A 14525-nucleotide genomic window follows, 5' to 3' on the forward strand; every position below is an offset into this window, starting at 1 on the left:
TTTCTTTCCTAGAGCATGACTTGGATGAGCTTCAGAGCCACCCCAGCATACACAGCAGAAGAGGTGTCTAGTTCTCCAGATTGATTAGTTTAATGTCTTGGAGGACACCTTCATATAAGTTCTTGACTTCCTTCAGGCCATCTCCCCAATCCTTTTGGATGATCCTGGCCTATTCAAAGCATTAACCATGGCCCTTCAGAAATTCTGATGGCTCTGTATTTTGAATGGTGCCTTTTGACACTTAATTCTAATGACATCTGTGCCCAGAAAGCAGAGACCCACAATGCCCCACGGCCTGCCTCAACCACTCCAGCCCTAGTAAACTATCACAGTGGGTTTTATCAAAGATCTGCCCATCTCCCAAGTCTGCAGCAAATTTTGGAGGTGGTAAATATCCTTTATAATCCCCAGTCTTCATCCTCTGACCTCCTTCTCATCTACTTTCATCATAGTCATTTGTTCACCAAAGATGTAGAAAGATTATCTGATATGACAGTGGCTTACAGTTCTAATCTGGCTTAAGAGAGCACACCTCCCTGGCTTCCAACACCCACAGCCAGAAGGCCAAATTATATCAACTCAGTTCTGGAAAATGCCTCTGCTTCTACATCCATCTGTCTTTGCTTTGCTCCTTCCTTCTGCTTTATGATCTCATTTCTTAAATCCAACCCCCAATTTTGGTGTTTAGACTCAACTCTCCTTGCTCTCTTTTTCTCAGACCTGACACTTTGTCATTGGACAGTGTTTTAAAAATGGCTCCTTCATCTTAGAAACAGAAAGTAGCATGGTGGTTACCAAGGGCTTGGAGGAGGGTGGAAAGGGGAAGTTGTTGTTTTAAGGGTATAGAGTTTCAGTTTTGCAAGATAAAAAAGTTCTGGAGATCTGTTTCACAACAGTGTGAATATACTTAACACTTCTGAACTGTACACTTAAAATTTGTTAAGATTGTAAATTTTTTTTTTTTTTTTTTGCGGTTCACGGGCCTGTCACTGTTGTGGCCTCTCCCATTGCGGAGCCCAGGCTCCGGACGCACAGACTTGGCGGCCATGGCTCACGGGCCTAGCCACTCTGCGGCATGTGGGATCTTCCCGGACCGGGGCAGGAACCCGTTTCCCCTGCATCGGCAGGCGGACTCTCAACCACTGCGCCACCTGGGAAGTCCTGCACCCCGTAATTTATGTTAGGATTCTAGAGCTTGTGATTGCGTTCACCTTGACAACATCAATATAAACTCAGTTTATACTTTTTTCATTAATTGTATAATCATATGTTTCAGGGGATTATGGAGTATACTGACTCTATTATGAATTCAAACTAATCTATTGTGTAAGCAAGGAACCTGTATGAACTATTAAATCAGCAACCAACCTACCACTTGGGCTTCACTAGACTAGAGTGTCTGCCAAAGCAATAAATTTTACCTTAGATAGGTAAATCAATTTCACTGCCATGTTCTCTCCCCTACTTCCTTCCCTTCTTCTTTCCAAATGTTGCACAAAAATGTTATATTTGGGCACCAATGCTCTTGGAGCCCATGGCAATCTCCCTCTGTCTTCAGAAGTGTGCCATGCACTGTGCCTACAATGATCTGTTTTCTTTTCTGCATATTTTCCTCCCAGTGATGGTTTTGCTTCTTCTTGCCTCCACCAGTGATTAGCTTCACAAACCACCTTATGGTTGAGTCCAAAGGTTTTTCCCCCAAAGAACACACAACTGACAGAAACAATAAAATGAAAGTGTCCATGTTTTAAAATTAATAAAGACTTTTACTACAACACCAATTAGAATTTCCTTTAGTTATTATGACATCAGATTTTAGTCTTGACAAAACTGATAAGCTCTAGACATTCATAACTGGAGAGTTTCAAGATCATTTTTTAAAAATCATCATTACATGGAAACTAGTGCTGTTTTATTTTAGGTGCATGGCAGACTGACAGAATACCAATCCAGTCCAAAGCCAAATCCAGTGAGGGCAGTCTAATTTAGATTTCTCCACTGAATTTAAACCAAGGCTGGGTTTCTACTGGGAGATACTGAGAACTGCTTCATTTGTGCCAGGATTACTGTAATTTTGCAAGGTAACTTTAACATTATTAGGCTAAGTAAAAAATAAACTACTGATGAACACAATTTATGGAAATTAATGGAAAAGGTTCACCTTTATCCCACTAAGTCTCCTAATTCCTTCAAAGAGTTGTTAACTTTTATATTTTATTTTTATAACATAGAACTCCTTCCTGACTTTCAACCAGCTTTTCAATGTTCCTGCTAAAATTTAGAGACCCATCCTTTACTGATGTCCTTTTGATTAGTCATTCCAGCAGCTCTGATTTATTTTTATTAGTATGATACAACAATTCAAGTCAAAGGAACACAGTTCCCCACAATTTGGTAATACCTAGAACTTCTGCACTTTGTGAACGAAGATAGGCTTTTTAAAAAAATACCTGCAAGGCATACAGGCTCAGATACATGCAGTGCATTCAGGTCATTTGAGAAATAATATGCAGACTTCTTTCACATTTTCCTTGAGGACTTTTCCTTGGGTTTCCTTTATATTGTATACATTGAAATTCTTTGTAGATGACTGCAATAAAAAAAATGTATTTTCCTCCACTTGCAAACCCAAAGCAGTTGAAGAAATTTGTGCATTACCTTTCCTTGCGAGGCCTTTGGTTTTTTCCCCTAATGCCTTTTAAGAGAGTCTATTGTTAATTTTAGATTAAGAGTACAGAGCCTTTCTGTTTCCATAAATGTTTTAATGCTTCATTCCTTGAGATGGGCTATATGGGGAGCTCTATGAAGTTGTTCTTTTTGAGAAGTAAAGTATTTCCCCACAAAAAGAGAAGGAAAGTTTCCAGAGAACAATGAAAGCCTGGTAATTGTACTCGGAGTTTCTTAGAAGAGTTCATTCTTCCCACATGGGAGGATGGTTTTGCTCCCAGAAACTTATTACCCCGTTGCCAGTCACTTTTCTGCCAAAGTCAACTCATGTACCTTTTAGCCACTTCAGTACACTGCAGCTGTTATATCCTGACCACCGTGGACTTCCTTCTTCCTTTCTGCTATTACAACGAGGTCATTCATTCCTTTCTCTCTCTCTCTTTTTTTTAAAAGAAATCTTTTCCTCCCCATCTGTGCCTGGGATGCAGATACTGTTGCTTTTCCCTCACCAGCTGGGGTTGCACTCATTGATCAACCTATTGTTTCTCAAAGATAGGGCTTTGCATTAAGGCTACGAACGGACAAAAAACGGCTGGCTCAGAAAACCGTCATCAAATTACTCAACAAAAATAGGGAGTGGAATATTTTGTCTGCATTTAGAGACTTTTCTTTTAATTTCTTCATATTTTCTTTGTTTTGTTTTATTTCAGGTAGCAACGATTTTCAAACATCCACATTAGTAAATTCTGCTTTGAATTCATCCATTTTAATTACAATTAACCCCAAATGAGAGATTGCTTTTGTCTCTCCCTTAAATACCATCAGCTTGCTCTTTCCACTGCTTTTGCCTTGCTTTAGATAGCTTCCTCCAAAGTAACTGGGAAATTAGTATGTTTTTTTAACCTTTATGTGTAAGAACTCTTCTAGCCTTCTAAATAGGAGTCACGGCATTAAGTGTTTAAAGTTATCCTTATTTTTCCATAAAATAAAATCACTTGTCTCAAGCCCTTTTATTTTCATTCATTTTTTACTTATTTTAATTGAGGTATAATTGACATATAACATTATATTAGTTTCAGCTGTACTACCTAATGGTTTGATATTTGTGTATACTGTGAAATGATCACCACCGTAAGTCTAGTTAACATCCCCACCATTCATAGTCACAAAAAATTTTCTTTCTTGTGATGAGGACTTTTAAGATTTCCTCTCTTAGTAACTTTCAAATATGCAGTATGGTATTATTAACCCTTGTCACCCAGCTGTACTCTCAAATTCTTTTTAGAGGGTGGGATACTAATAAACAAACAAACAAAATAATTCTATAGGCTGGTGCTTCTCATACTTTAGTGAGCATGAGAACCATCTGGAGTTAAAATACAGATTGCTGGGCCCTGCCCTGGAGGCTCTGATCAAAGTGCTACCGATGCTATTGATCTGTGGGCAGTGCTCTCAGTACTCAGCCCTTCCCCCGCCAAGAGATTCCTGGGTATTCCAGTGTTGCTTCTTAAAGTGTTACCCAATGTAAACCAATGAAAAGAAAAGCTTGTTGAGATGGTAAGTGTATAATGATTGACAGATAGATGATGGATAATAAATAGATAATAGAATCCTATGAATCCTATGTTATTATTTATTACTTAAGTAATAACAGTTTTAAAAATTCTACCTTTTAATAAGTTTTTAAAGCATGGCATACCCAGTATAAAAGTTAAAAGAGCGCAAAATATGTATATCAGAAATTAAACTGTTCCCCCTTTCTAGATCTCCACTCCCGCTTTGCAGAATCAAGCATGTTTAAGTATCTTGTTAGAGTATGTGCACTTAACATTCTGAAAGAGGTTGAGAATTGCCCTCTATCAAATAGTCTATGCCAGTTTACACTCCCATCTACTATTACACGGATGCTTATTTCTCCACACTTTAATGGTAGCATACAATATCCAAAATTTTGATCTGCCATTCTGACATGTGAAAAATGACGTCTAATTTTTCTTTTACTTTGTGTTGCATATAATTATGAGAGAAGTTAAACAACTTTGAGTAGCAAGACTGTGGACAATCTATTAATTTAGTGCAAATAGCTGACTGGCTTATAAATTCGACGTCATACTTTCATCCAAGCAAAAGTATCTGCTTTTCTTGTTCACCTGATATTTTCCTTTTGTTGAATCTTGCTTCAAAAAGTACTGCTTCACCTCCTTTTGAATGAAAAGAAACAACTACAGTAACCCCCCCTTGTCTGCCCCTTTCCTCAGTTCCCCCGGAAAATTTGACTTATTTGGCAATCCTTTGAAAAATGATGGCTTAGATGTAGATTTTTTTATGGTCTATAGAAAATAATACATCTCTAAACCCAAGCTTTGCTTATGAGAAATGACAGCTTATAGCCAAACTGAGGTTATAGGAAATCAAAGAAAATATTGACTATGATGCACACACCAAAGCTGAATTTTCCTTAACTTGTTTATTGGTATTCACTTGAAAGAAACACACACACACACACACACACACACATACACACACACCCCTAAGACGGCTTTTGGAAATCAAATGTATTTCCTGCCTTCTTCTTTCCTCCGGACTCTTACGACCAGCCTATTTATAGCCCAGGAAAGGAAAAAGCTCCGCTGGAGGCAGGAAAACTAAGTTCAGAAAGAATAGGAGGAAGTGTGCCTGCCATTTAGCCAAACAACCTTTAATTCAGTGAGCTCAAAGCTTAGCAGCTTCGCTGTCGTCGTTAGGCATAAACAGCTTGCAAATTCGAATTTTTTACTCTCCCCATTTTTGAACTGGATTTGGGCAATGAAGGTGAACGCAGCATTTTAGAAGAGAGAACAGGAATCTCTAGGTGTTTAGATACGTGGAAGAGAAACTTGTTAGGGGTTGGTGAAGCAGAAGGAAAGAGAAGATTCAACAGAGGGATGAGCTTGAAATGATTCCACACCTGCGAGTTAAGGTAAGTGTCCTTTTTAAGACCGTCTATTGTTGTGTCTACATGCATATTACGCACTGTGGATATTAGCCCCAGATGGTGCGTATAATTTGAGGGCGGACACTCATGAAGAGCTCATAAGCTTTGCTTATATCTCTGAAAAAATGTGGAAATAAGCCTCACTTGTGACATCTTCGGTTTTTAACAATAATGTTTTTAAAGTAGTTTTTTCCTTAATATAGCTTTATAGCCACTAAGTTTTCTTTGGTTTGATTATCACCAGGGGATTAAACAGTATACATAATTTCATTGAAGATCATTTTTGAAAAATAATTTCTTGATATTTGTCTGTTTTTCTACCCTTTTCAAAGTGCTGATGAGTGATCCATATACCATTTTGGGGGGATCAATACTGGTTTAGAATACATTTAATAGAGAGGCCCTCAAGCAAAAGTGGTCTATTTTAGAAAACTTATTTTAACTAAAAATTAAATTTTATATAAAATTATGTGAAGAGTAAATTTTTTTTAATACAGAGCTTCTCCTGAACATTCATTTTCAGACCAAGAAAAACCCTCTAGAAGCACAAAAAACAGCACTTAATAACAGCTCCAGTGATAGAAACTGTTCACAATAATTATTTACATTTAAGTTATTATTTCAAAACATTCATTCAACATATATTTTCTGAGTGACCTGAAAAAATGTCCATGGGTTTGGAAGTGGAAAGGTCGAAACGGAATGGATTAAATCTGAGAGCAGCTGATGCTGCCCACAAAAACCTGTAAAGCTCCTAGAGACATTCCAACTTCTGTTAACGTTCTTTGCCATCAAACAAGTACGTTTGTTTAGATGATGCACCATATTTGCATTCACCGCTGATAATATCCACATTTGTGTCCTGGAGAAACGTGATTAATGTTACCATGATGTCAAACAAAGGAATAAGGTTCTGGTGGTTTATTGAAAAGGAAGAGCCAAAGGAAATGTGTTGCTGTTATTTTGGCTTATCCCAGTTTGAGACTGGTATGTTTAGAATCTGTCTTAAGAAGATAGCAAAGCTGGAAGCCAGAAAAGCTGAGCCAGCCAGATTGCAACTAGTGCAGGAGGCCAAGGCTCATTTCTGTCTCAATGTGGATCGCATTGGCTGTTCTCTTTCATGGAATAATTTAAGGGTTATTTTCTTCTGATTAGAAAATTATAATTCATTCCATGGAAATAGCAAAGTATAATATTCTTGAGTAGAAAGAGCAATATTTCCTAGTTAAAATTAGGTTGTAAAAAATAGAGCAAAATAAAAGTAATCTGGACAAATATGATGGGTCTGAAGAAAGAAATAAAACACTCTTAGCCCTTGTTTCCAGGACATTCCAGTGCTGCAAAGTCCTGAATTCAGTGCTGAATCCATTTTATTATTTCCACAAAGAAAAGTCTGAGGTAACCTAATTAATTGCTACTCCAGGTGCATCAGCGATAGGGACATTGCTTACAATGATCCTGATTTCTGTTCATGTTGAATCTTTCCTCTTATAATTTCAAAACAATGTTCTCACTTGACACATTCATATGTTTACATGATGAGAATAAAAATGTTTTAAACACTATTGAAGGTTTAAATAATAGATAAAATAATGAGTTACGTATTTTATTCTAAGAATATGTATTTTTTCACTTTTAAAAGTCTGTTGTTGGTCATTGGTTTCTGGTTGCCCATAGATGCTTATAAATATATCCATGAAATGCCAGTTATTTAAAATAGATTTCTTGGGAAAGGCTTAATAGTTTCATAGCTTTTTTTTTTTTTTTTTTTTTTTCAGTACGCGGGCCTCTCACTGTTGTGGCCTCTCCCGTTGCGGAGCACAGGCTCCGGACGCGCAGGCGCAGCGGCCATGGCTCATGGGCCTAGCCGCTCCGCAGCATGTGGGATCTTCCCAGACCGGGGCACAAACCCGTGTCCCCTGCATCGGCAGGCGGACTCTCAACCACTGCGCCACCAGGGAAGCCCCATAGCTTTCTTGATATATTCTCAAGCTCCTGAGAATATGGTACATTATTAGAGTTAGCTAATTCTGAAAAAAAAAATTGCCAATTTTTTTAGCTTCTCTATTAATTAAATAGTCATTTATTTCTTCATTTCCTGCATAACTCCTATAATCACTATGTGTTTACAGGTTGCATAGTATAGCCACCCCGACTCTCACATAGAAATATAAGTGAAATCAGATTACTGTTCAGATAGAGTGGAGTTTTAAGAAATTTAGTCACCAAATGTAATCCACAACTTGTAGGATGTATTGAAGGGGGGGTGTGGGGAGAAGCATGCCAAGGCCAGGCAGCCATACCCACCTGGCCTGATGCTATGGAAGGAGGGGGAGTTGCAAATGATTTTCGTGGGTCTATGAGCACCTTAAATCCAGATTAGTGGCCTCTGGATGTTCTCTTTCTCCTGTGCTCTCATCCTCTCACATCCTATATTACAGGTCAGCACAGCACCACACCACCAAAGCATATTTGTTAAGTTCTCCTACTTATAATATATTCTCTACCTTTGATAAACTCAACATTTACTTGGAGAGTGGGAATTATACAGAACACAAGGCATCCTATATATGGAACCAAATGAATGAGGTAGTTAATAAGTACAGATAAGGAAGGCCTGATCCAGGCAGGCTTCATGGAGGGATGAGGCTGAGCTGAGCCTTGAAGGGAAGAGGGAGATCTGATGGGTATGGCAAGAGATAAGAGCATCCAATACAAGAACGGAGCTGTGTGCGTGGGAAGAGATAGGAATGTATTGATACTTGGGTTGCTGGATGAAATACAGGATTCCCACTGAAATATGAATTTCAGATAAACGACATATACTTTTTCTAGTAAGAGTATGTCCTATTTCACTGGTGTGTATGAGGCGTATTGCATGAGACATACTTATACAAAATATATTTGTTGTTTATCTGATTCACGTTTAACTGAGTGTCCTGTGTTTTTATTTCCTACTGGCAACCCTACCAGGGAACTCTGTGTCAACCAGCTTGATAGGAGCAGGGGCAATGCCCATACAGAACAAGAGAAAAGCATCTGGAGGAGGTTGAAGTCAGACTGCAGTGGGACAATAATGCCAGACTAAGGAAGTTAGAATCTAATTTGAAGACACTGGGGAGCCACTGAGGATTTTGAGAAGGGAAATGACATCAATAAGATCTGCCCATTTAAGGCAGGACCTGCTGGGGCAAAGAGCAGGTCACCAAGGTCTGGGTGCTGGTGACAACAGAGAGAAAGAAACCAACCAGATTGGAGACACATTAGAGAACAAATCCCACGTGTTTTGTAAACAAATTGGATATGGTTTTAGGAGGAGAAGAAGTGTTAGAGAGGATATTATGTTTTACTTAGAGTCCATTCAAAGAAATAGCCAAAGAGATAGAAGCAGGTCAGGGAGTTAGTGAGGGAAGCAAGGATTTTATTTTCAGACATATTAAATTTGAGGTGATAATGGGATAATCAAGTAGAAATAGTAAGTGGACAGCTGGAAATGGGAAACAGCTTAGGAGAAAGATGAGGGCTGGAAATAATAACAACGGCCAACATTGATGGAGAATTTTCTATATGCCAAGCTTTTTAATATACATTCTCTTATTTCGTGCTCAAAACCACCTATGGGCAGGTTCCATTGCTAGCCACATTGTATAAATGAGAAAACTAAGGCTCAGAGAGGTTCAGTGACTTGTCCTTGATTACCTAGCTAGAGACAGAAAATGGAAGCCAGGTGTGCATGAGCTCAAAGCCATGTACCCACTCATTCCCGTGGAGAATGTATCTGCTGTGGATTCACTTTCTCCATCTGCAAAGATCTAAGGGCACAATTGTTCATGCTGTAACCCAATTTTTTTTTTTTTTTTTTTTTTTTTGTGGTACGCGGGCCTCTCACCTTTGTGGCCTCTCCCGTTGCGGAGCACAGACTCCAGACGCGCAGGCTCAGCGGCCATGGCTCGCGGGCCCAGCCGCTCCGCAGCACGTGGGATCTTCCCGGACCGGGGCACAAACCCGTGTCCCCTGCATCGGCAGGCGGACTCTCAACCACTGTGCCACCTGGGAAGCCCTGTAACCACCTTTTTAACCAGATGCCTGGTCTTTGTTCCTCACTGCGGTAGCCCTCACAATTCTGCACCTTTTGGTTAATCTCTCTGAGGAAACGGGAATAGTTTATACACAGAGATTTTCTTATTGATTTTACTTATTTGTATATTTATTACTTAAATTGTTTTTCCCTTCAGTGCCTCATTTTTAGATTTCTCCTCGGTTATCTTATGAAATAAAGGTTATACCATACCGAAGAGAAAACAGGACCAAGAAGGGTGTTAAACACCTCTCCCTGTCCTTGGCTTCCCTCTAGTGGCAGAACCAGGTAACAATGCTCAGCCCAGGTCAGGGACAGTGCAGGTAGCCACTAGAAGCAAGCTCTTTAGGAAACTAAGAGGTCACAGAATCACTGCAGAATCATCTGTGGGCTCCTAAAAGGTTTGGAGGCTAGTTGTGCTAAAAGATTCTGGAAAAGGACTTTGTGGAATTACTTAGACTTTTACAGCTGGCTGGCCCAAAGGGCATTTTGGATAGGCCCATTTTAGATTTATCTTAAACTTTGTAATCACTGAAAATATTTCACTTGTTTATCCTGTTAGGAAAGTACATATATCAAGCTTGGTTATTAAATTTTTAATGCACATCTGTGCCTTGATTGTTAAGAAATTTTCCTAGACATTTTATTCTAAATATTTATTTCAAAATACACAATATTTTTTCTACTAAAAAGTAAATAGTCTAGGGCTTCCCTGGTGGTGCAGTGGTTGAGAATCTGCCTGCCAATGCAGGGGACACGGGTTCGATCCCTGGTCCAGGAAGATGCCACATGCCGTGGAGCAACTAAGCCTGTGCGCCACAACTACTGAGCCTGTGCTCTAGAGCCCGTGAGCCACAACTACTGAGCCTGCGTGCTGCAACTACTGAAGCCTGCGCACCTAGAACCCATGCTCCACAACAAGAAGCCACCGCAATGAGAAGCCCGCGCATCGCAACAAAGAGTAGCCCCCGCTCACCCAACTAGAGAAAGCCCACGCGCAGCAACAAAGACCCAACACAGCCAAAAATAAATAAATTAAATAAATAAATTTTAAAAATATATATATATACATAAAAAGTAAATAGTCTATCTTTTAGGAATATATCCTAAGGAAATATTCATAGATTGAGGCAAAAATGTATGTAAAAGAAAGTTTATCTATTTGAAACAGACAAATTTTGGACAAATATACAAAATAAGGGAATTGCCAAATAATATTCCACAATATGGAATTACAAATAGCCATTAAATTACATTAAAATATTTAATGGCTTTGGAAACTCTTTGTAGTAAACGTTAGGTGAAAAAGAGAAGACAAAAAATTATGTACATGGTGTGATCCCATTTTCTTAAAAATTATAAATGTATATATGAAAAAGAGTTAAGAACTAAAAATTCGTACACCAAAATGTTAACAATAAGAATCTCTGGTCAGTGAGGTAATGGTGATTTTTATTTTCTACTTTGTCTCTGGGATAGCATGTACTACTTTTATTTTTTATTTTATTTTATTTTTTAAATTTTTATTGGAGTATAGTTACTTTACAATGTTGTGTTAGTTTCTGTTGTATAGCAAAGTGAATCAGTTATACATATACATATATCCCCTCTTTTTTAGATTTCCTTTCCATTTAGGTCATCACAAAGCATCGAGTAGAGTTCCCTGTGCTATACAGTAGGTTCTCATTAGTTATCTATTTTATACATAGTAGTGTATATATGTCAACCCCAGTCTCCCAATTCATCCCACTCCCCCCACCTTGGTATCCATAAGTTTGTTCTCTACACTGTGTCTCTATTTCTGCTTTGCCAATAAGTTTATCTGTACCATTTTTCTAGAATCCACATATAAACAATATTATACAATATTTGTTTTTCTCTTTCTGACTTACGTCACTCTGTATGACAGTCTCTGGGTCTATCCATGTACTTTTATAATCAGGTACAAAAACCAGTATGTTTTGAAAAAGTGGAAAACTAAGTCCCAGTGCTCTAATTGTTTGCTGTCATGGCTGACAGTCAGGTTTGTGCTAATTCAGCCCCATTTTGGCTTCTTTGCCTAGTAAACCACTGTATCCTGTTTGTGACAGCATAATTCATTGTAATGGAAAAGATTATGATGCACTAGTCTGGTCTATGACTTCACTGTATTCATGGGCAACAGGAAACAAAGACAGACACTTGTTTTTTTCATAATTGTTTTAGCAATAATTGACAATTGGAGGAAATGAATGGCAGAAAACAATTATGGGCAGACAAGATGGTCAGCAAATCAGACTGGGAAATGCAATGAAGCCTGTCTTAGTTCTATTAGTGTAACAATTTCAGAACATTACAAAGATATTATTGTTTTGTTTTCAATCTACTCCTGAAATCACTATTGTTTTTACCAGCAGTTACACAACTCTTTGCTGGCAGTAGTGACCCCCAATGTGTTTTTAATTCAGTAATCTGGTAATCCCACATCAGTGATTTGGGACTGAATTTTTATGTATGTTAATATTCAGTGTCAGTATAAACTTCTCCATGTGCATGACGTGTCCAGTTACAATGCTGCTATAATAATAACTAGCCCCCTGTTGCCCGTACACAGAATCTTAAAAGTTTTGTTTTCCATTAAATTTTTAAAAATCAAATTCACGTTTTTATTTTCTGTGAAAAGATCCCTTGTCTTCATTTTAACAGCAATGGTGGGGGAAACCAACAATAAAAAGTCAAAACAAGTGAATTCATGATTCACTCTCCTGTTTCCGTGCTATGAAATGAGTACAGTTAACAACGACTGAGATGAAAATGAAGGATGTGTTATCAACTGGGAAAGAGCTAAGTAAGGCAGGTACTACGTGCACTGCAGTGACATTTATCAGTATCTCAACCAGTGACTTGTGTCCTTAGACATGACTTAACTGTCCTGTTGGGTATTATTAAAATGCTTTGTTTGGGAAAACTAAACATGTAGGGGCTGCTTTAATCTTTACTCCTGGTCATATTCTCCTCTGATTAGCCCATTTTGGAGCAAAATTCTGCAGCGGTTCTGACTTCCAATCTGAAAGACTAATTACTGGTCGTGCAATTTGTTGGGGAGGCCTCTAGACCAAGCACTGTCCAGTAGAAATATAAAGTGAGCCACAAATGTCATTTTATATTTTCTAGTGGCCACATTAAGGAAGTAAAGAGACAGGTAAAAATTAGTTTTAAGAATCTCATTTGTTGAACCCAATATATACAAAACATTATCATTGACATGCAATCAATATAAAAGATTGTTAATGAGATATCTTACCTTCTTCTTTGGTACCAAGTCTTTGAAATCCAGGGTGTGTTTTATGCCTGCTACATATCTCGGTTCAGACGGGCCTCATTTCATGTGCTCAGTGGCTTAAGGTGCCTAGTGGCTACTGGAGTAGGCAGTGCAAATCTCAACAGCAGAGCTGCAGTGCTACGCAGTTACATGAATGGCATGTGAAGTTTGGGCTGTGAGATTCTGCTGTCTGCTCAGGACTCACAGTCTTCTTTCTGATGTACTCAGCAGGCCACTCTTACATGTATCAAATAAAACTGAATCACTGAAAGGCAAGCAAAGGATTGACAGTTTCTAAGTTTTGGCCTCTTAGAACAGTCCAACTGTTCGTTGGACCAACTGGAATGCTGCGAGTAACGATGGATTTTTCAGTTGAGAATAAGGGTAATAGAGGTTTTAAAAAACTCTCAATTTTTGAAATCTGGGTTATATGATTATAAGAAACTTTATTTTATCATGATGTTTCCAAGTGAATTTAGACATGGTAACAGATATTACACAGCCTTAAATGAACTTCTAGAAAGCATTATAGATGTTGTGCTCTTAATAATGCATAAAACTTAGTACAAAGAAAGAAATCTTTAGCAATTCACTCACTCACTCACACACACACACACACACACACACACACTTCTTCTACCATTGTGACCATTTCTGATGTCTTTTCTGCAGTCTGCATTGTCTTATTTGAAGGGTAGGAAGTATGCTTCAATAATCTTGTATAACTACTATGCCCTGGGGACTCTCATGCCAGTCAGCTGGAGTGACACAGATAGTTCTGTGTGCTAAGTATGGAGATACAAAAATAGAACCAATGGAAGTGGATAAAACTAAAAGACACTGTAGGCTCTTAAGGCCCCCAAGAGACCTGGAAACAAGGGCTTCTGAAGTCCAGGCAAGGAGTCACAGCCAACTGAAATGATCATATTTTGGGTTCATTTCTTATTCCATGAAGGTTTGATTACAGAGCTAGATTTAAAGCAATCAGAAAATTCTAAAATCAAAATAAAAGTTAAAGACATTTAAAATGTAAATAATGATCATCCATTGCATGATATACAAATTGGAAGTGTTCCAAAAGCTTGTTTTTAAGAATGTTCTTGGCCCTCTGAATAAACTTTTCATTTTTCCCATAGAAGCAAAGTTGTAGAGTGACTAGTATGTGCACCTAAAATATCATATCTCATATACTTACAATGAAATCATTACCGTGTATTTACAATGTATTCACAATGTATTACATTAAATTATTATGCTTAAATCATTATAATTTATTATAAATGTGTATTAATTATTAAATTATTCCAATGCATTTACAATGAAATACAACTATTAATGTATCATCTCTACATTAATACATTATACCGTGCACTAATACTGTTAATAACTACATTACATTTATACGTTAATAATACATGAATAATTAACCCAAACAGAAAAATAATATATTGAATCAACTTACAATCTCCATCTACCCAAAGCAAAAGCACTGATAGAGAATCTAG

At 37.9% G+C, this 14525-nt stretch overlaps 1 protein-coding gene and 1 long non-coding RNA gene across 4 annotated transcripts in view; both read left to right on the top strand.

The window, feature by feature from the left end:
- Nucleotides 1-14525, top strand: part of LOC309815238 — a 1174291-nt gene that overhangs the window by 33920 nt on the left and 1125846 nt on the right. The window lies entirely within an intron of this gene.
- RASGRP3 (RAS guanyl releasing protein 3) overlaps nucleotides 5390-14525 on the top strand; it is a 103310-nt gene continuing 94174 nt past the window's right edge. For all 3 annotated transcript variants that reach the window (XM_082641897.1, XM_082641900.1, XM_082641899.1), the window contains exon 1: nucleotides 5390-5626. The gene's annotated coding sequence lies outside the window, so the exon portion shown is untranslated. The remainder of the gene's footprint in view (nucleotides 5627-14525) is intronic.

This window comes from Mesoplodon mirus (assembly GCF_964341445.2).
Source record: "Mesoplodon mirus genome assembly, chromosome: 14".
NCBI classification, from domain to species: domain Eukaryota; kingdom Metazoa; phylum Chordata; class Mammalia; order Artiodactyla; family Ziphiidae; genus Mesoplodon; species Mesoplodon mirus.